Source organism: Desmodus rotundus, chromosome 7 (assembly GCF_022682495.2).
Source record: "Desmodus rotundus isolate HL8 chromosome 7, HLdesRot8A.1, whole genome shotgun sequence".
NCBI lineage: Eukaryota > Metazoa > Chordata > Mammalia > Chiroptera > Phyllostomidae > Desmodus > Desmodus rotundus.
In genome coordinates this window covers 118,667,060-118,672,882 of record NC_071393.1, presented here as the reverse complement: position 1 = coordinate 118,672,882, position 5,823 = coordinate 118,667,060, and the positions used below count along the sequence as shown (strand labels likewise).

The 5,823-nt window shown below is 43.6% G+C and overlaps 1 non-coding gene and 1 pseudogene across 1 annotated transcript; both read left to right on the top strand.

The window, feature by feature from the left end:
• The first annotated feature begins 590 nt into the window (after positions 1 to 590).
• On the top strand, positions 591 to 5,538 carry LOC112311859 (cyclin-dependent kinase 1-like; annotated as a pseudogene).
• Positions 5,125 to 5,340, top strand: LOC112312158 (small nucleolar RNA U3). Its single transcript, XR_002975581.2, has one exon. It is a non-coding gene; the product is annotated as a small nucleolar RNA U3 (small nucleolar RNA).
• Positions 5,539 to 5,823: the final 285 nt, after the last annotated feature.

The window sequence follows — 5,823 nt, the reverse complement described above, 5'->3', positions numbered from 1 at the left end:
ATTCAGGACAGTAATATGCCAGGGAAACACTCATTCTCATTGGAGGAGGCATGTGACAAAATTCTAGTTGTGACACACGTGAAGACCTGGGGACTTCTGGGCAAGCTTTTGCTCTCTTAATAAAACCATATAGATGGCCCTGCCTGTCCTTTCCTCTCTTCTTCCTAACTTGAACACCAATTCAATGCCTAGAGTTATGGCATTTATGCCAAATCTATGAGGCAACAAGCATGAGGACAAAAGCCAGCACATTAAGGATGGGGATGTGGACGTATGGAAAGATAGTGGACTCCTGATGGCCTTGTTGAGAAGTGACCTAATGCCAACAAAAGCCTACCTCCAGATCACTCACTGTATTAAATATATGTACACACACACACACACACACACTGTATAAGAGAAAGAGTAGAAATAATTTCTTATCACCTTTGTGCTATAAATCACTGCTAGTAGGATATTCCAGTTACTTTTATGACATAACAAGCTACTTCAAAACTTGGTGACATAACATAGTCATTTAATTAAGCTCATGGAGTCTGTGGGTCAGGAACTCAGACAGGTTCCACTGGGCAGGCTGTCTCTACTCCACCATGCCCACGGCCTTTAATCAGGAGACCCAGACAGCTGGAATTGACTCCAACACCGAGGAAATAGAACAGCCAGTCCTGAAGTGTCCACTTCCAGGCTGGTTTCTTCACTCATGTGTCTTGTACCTGAACTGGGATGACCAAAGACTGGACTCAGATGGGACTGTTGACCAGAGTTCCTTCACAGGCGACCCCTCAGTGCGGTGCAGGCTTTTCACAGCACTATGGCTGCCTCCCAAGAGCAAGCATTCCGAGAGGCCTGAGCAAAGGTTGCGTGGTAACCTTGCAAAGTTGCAAAGTCTCTATGACCTTGCTTCAGGCTGGAGTCATGCAGTGTCATTTCAGCATCACTCAGTTGGTTGAAGCAGTCACCAGATTCAAGGAGAGGTGACACAGACCCCAACTCTCAGTGGGAGGAGTATAAAGAACTTGCAGCCATGTTTTTTAACCCACCACATGGGTTGAGGTTTTCTCCTTGCAACTTAACACATTCCTAACTGATACAATGGACGATAGTAAGACAACATAGAGTAGACATGAATTTGAATGGTGCAATTACACTGTTGAACTCAAAGGAGGAAAAACTAGTAAAAGAGGAGTAGTCAAGAAAGACTTCTTCTTGAAGAAAACACTCTTCGAGGGCCTAGAATTGCACAGCCCAGAATAAAGTGCCTAGAGGACTGCAGAAATACTGGTGTCCACCCCAATGCTAGATATGAGTTCAAATTTTAGCCTTCCATTCGTAAGCGGCATGGTTTTAGAAAATGTTAGCTGAGTCTCAGTTTGTAAATCAGCAAAATGGAGACCATACGCCAGGATTGCAGGGGAGGCCTAAATAAAATAGCTCGAGAAGGGCCTAGCGTGGTACCCAATACCCATTAAAAGTGCTCAACAAATGTTGTGCGTTGGTTCATTCACTCAAAGAACTTATGCATGTGTGAAAATTGAATGAGCATCAACCATAAAATTGACAGAGAGTCAGTATCCTCGAACATAAGTTAGAGCCCCGAAGCTTCCTTCGGGGCTCTGCAAGCTTTACTGGCATTCCTGCAGTGCAAAGCTTAGAGGACTTAGACCAGTTTTCCTGGAGGAAAATTAGAACAGACTTTAGAAGATCTTCTGATGTTCAGGCTAATTTTAAGTCTTTTGCCTGAAAAGCCTATTCCCACTTTGCTGCTACTTTGGAAAAATCTATAGCATTTCTCAGGAGAGGTCTACCATCCCAATTTGGGATATGTTTTCTAAATATTAGATCTGAATTGATTTATTTTATTCCTAAATGCATTGGGCCACAATCTTCCTGAATGGATTAAGTCAGACCTTCTACTTTTAGCAGCTGGCTCAGTCAGACCAGTTCCTTACTATAAATACCTGGGTGTGCTTGTGTTAAAGTAGAACTCTTTTGTCATCTGATTGTCCCTGTCTACATGAGAGAGGGATGGGGGAAGAGAATGAAAAATTGGGTTGCAGAGAGGAGAGACTGCGTTGCTCTAATCTGCTCACCAGCTATTTTCAAAGACTCCTAGATCCATAGCTGACTGGGTACAGGAGAAAGCCAAGAGGTTCTAGCCCTTTCTCTGCATGTTAACCTTGAGAAGCTGGCAGCTGTTTGGAACTCGGTGGAGCCACTTGGACTCTTTCCTATTATTTCATCCACTGAAAGTTTCCTTTTCAGAATCCCATGCCTCAGCCTCTCTGCTCATAACATATGCATACTGATCCTAGCCTCCAAGGCAAGCAAAGAGATGTTTCCCCTGGTCTCAAAGCTCTTGAGTAAAATTAAATTTTCATAATATCTCATACCCATCTTCTTGAATTCCCAAAGAAGGGAACCCTGAGCTTTCAAAAAATACTGATCAAACTCCTACTGAGCTCAAAGCACAAAGAAGAAATAGTCAGACCAGAGTCAGATTAAGGGGTGAGTCTCCCACGCAGCTGCCTGATGCACCGATACATCAGGAAAAGGGCATGCAACCAACACTGGGGAGCTAGTGTATCTTTGGGAACATAAGGAGACAGGGGAAACATGTATTTTCCAAACTTCTCTGCAAAAGTAGAGTGTGTGGTTTAAGGAATGCTGTAAGATGATCCTGGAGATGTGGCTAAGACCCACAAGGGCCACACTTTCAACAATGAATAGTTATCATTTTAGGGTAGCCAGTATCTAAACACTCTCCCTACTCTGCGGTTTGTAGCAGCAGTCTTCCTTCTCTCTTCTCCCACTCATGATCCCGGTTTTCGGCTCCTCCTCCAAGTTAAAACTGAACAAATATTTGATTTGAACAAATATATTGATTCAAGGTAGCAGGAAATTATCAACAATTTATCAAGACTCCCACATGTCTCAATCTGGGCACTTCTCCCAAGGATCATAGAAGGTTAAAAAAACCTACCTGTGCAAGTTTCAGACACCAAGGGGCTGTAACAGGGTCCTGAGCTAGAGATCCCCCCAAATCCCAAAGCCTCCACAGCTATTGCTTAGGGGATGAGGGAAGTGGAGCAGGGCCACTGAGATCTACTTTGCATATCTGGAGAACTTGGCCAGTGTTTTAGTAATATTAAAAGCTGTGCCTGCTCAGAGCCTGGGAGATGGGCGTGACTCTAACCCATGATGCGATGTAGCCAGAGGTGCTTCCTGAGCTTGTGAGAGCAGCTTGGTGTGGAGGCGGCTCCTACTTCAAGGAGCCACGCTTGCCCAGACTAACAATGGCAACCAAGAGAGGCAGAAGAAACCAGACTACTGGCAGGTGTAACCCAGTGGTTACAGCGGAAGATCAGTTCTGGGATTTAAACCGAGGCATGTAGCCATACTGGGGCTTAACCATGTGGTTTGGGAGGAGAAAGGGAGCGCCCCCTCTCTCTCTCTCTCTCTCTCTCTCTCTCTCTCTCTCTCTCTTTCTCTCTATCTCAGCCACGCTCTCTCTTGGCCATGCTAGAGCTCTGGACCATGTGGGAAGGAGAGTAGAAGAGCCATGAAAGTCTCTCTCACTGTTCTTGTCCATGTGGCTGGGGAAGGAGAAGCCTCTTGGCCATGCAGCAGCAGTGTGGGGTCTTGGCCATGTGGTTTGAAAGAATGCAGAAGGACTCCCACTGGCCCGCCATGAGGAAGTGCCATGTAGTTCTGGATTAAGAACGGGAGCCTAGCCGAGCTATGGACTACTATTTTCTTTTCCTGAGACACAGTACCCCTGACCGGCCTGGTTTGGCAAGAGGAGGCAGGACTGTGTGTGTCTGCTTGTGGGTGTTTTAAAGGGACTTTGGGACTTAACAATGACATTCTGCCATTACTCTGAACCTGTATAACTTTTGAATAAATAGTTCCTTTCCTTTGTGCCAAACTCTGGCATTGAGAGCCACAGTTCTTAGCAGCAGCAGGCAAAGAGAACCCAGAGCTACATAACCTACAGGGGGTTTCTCTTACAGGGCCTCTGTGATCCCACGCAGCAGCAGATGGGGAGCAGCGTCTCCTGGCCTCGCTCACATGCGTGGAATGCAGATGAGTCTGAAACAGTAAAGGAGAGACAAGTATTCATCAAATATTTTCAAAAGCAATTTATATGTGATGACTAAGTGGGGCTTATCTCAGAAATGCAATGATATTCAAATATTTATCAATGTAATTCACCATATTAACACAATAAAAAATAAAGGAAAAATACAATTATCTCAATGGACTCAGGGTTTTTGGAAGTTTAGGAAAGAATGACACAAACAAGGTAGCAGCCACTTCTGTCTTCCCCACTCTCCCAAACTCCCCAGCCCTGCCCCCGCCACCCACCACAGAATAATAAGCTGGGATCTACCACACCCATTGAATAACTATGGAATATTATATACAAAACAGGGAAAAGTTGGAGAAAGTACCTATGGAGTTATATCAGGGAAGACACAAAACTACAGGCCATGTGGTAGTCACGAAGAAAATCAGATGGGAAAATAAAGAGGGAATGTTTCCTAGTATAGTAACTCTGGAAATTTCTCTGTTAGAAGAACTTTGTCATTCAGATACAGTCAGTCTTCAAGATGCACTCATGAGCATTCTAGGTTATATCTCCTCTGTGAATACTTGGGATCTCAAGAAACACTTGGATGCTATCCCTTCTGGTCAGTTCATGGGTCCTTCACTTGTGATTTGTACCAAATCGTGCAAGGGATTGTCTTCTGTCACCTTAGAAGACACCTTACAGAGACTTGAAACCTCAAACCCTACTGATAACGAAGGAACAACTAAGCTGGCTGGCTTTGGCCTTGCCAGAGCTTTTGGAATACCTATCAGAGGGCATACACATGAAGTGTAGCACTCTGGGGTAGAGAGATCTCTAGTGGTATAGTTGGGGCCAGTCAGCTCACCACTCCACTCCAGCTGGCCTGTGGAGCACAGACACCATACTTGGAGAATTAGCCATTAATAAGCCATTTTTCCATTGGTATTCGGAAATTCATCAACTCTTCACAATCTTCAGAGTTTTGAACACTCTCAGTAATAAAGTGTGGCCAGAAGCGGAATCTTTATAGGACTACATGAACACATTTCCCAGAGACTATACTATCCGGGGTCATTTCTATAGTTCGTCACTAGAGAGGTTTCTCTGAATGTGGAGAGCACCCGAACCACGAAGAGGAGGAGGCACAGTGTTCTCCCCTGAGCGCAAAGCCGGCTTTTGGTGGTGTTTTTGCAACTGCCAATAGCCACTGACGATCGTTCCTCTCTTCCTTTGGAAGAGTAAGAGGGAGGGAATACTGAATGAGTGGCGAAAAGGAACAAAAAAAGGATAGATTTTCCTAGTGGAAACCAGGAAACCTAGTATCCCAGGGCAAAAACTTGATTGAAAATACCTTAGATTTGCTCTCAAAAATGTCAGTTTATGATCCAGCCAAACAAGTTTCTGGCAAAATGGCACTGAACCATCCATATTTTAATGATTTGGACAATCAGATTAAGAAGATGTAGCTTTCTGACAAAAAATGTCCACATGTTATATCAAGAACAGATAGTGATATTTTTATTGTTAACTCTATTTTTGTCCTGTTGTAAACTTAAGCTTTACTTTATCTTCTGATTTCAAAAGTATAATGTAAACATGTAAATATTGTTTTATATGAATTTAAATATAGTGATTCTATGTATATGTATAGGTCTCACTATAACAACTATCCATTAATATAACTAACTATAAGCCTAGTATTAACAACAGGAATTGGGAAGATTTCCTAAGAACAAAAGAAAATTCCCTCA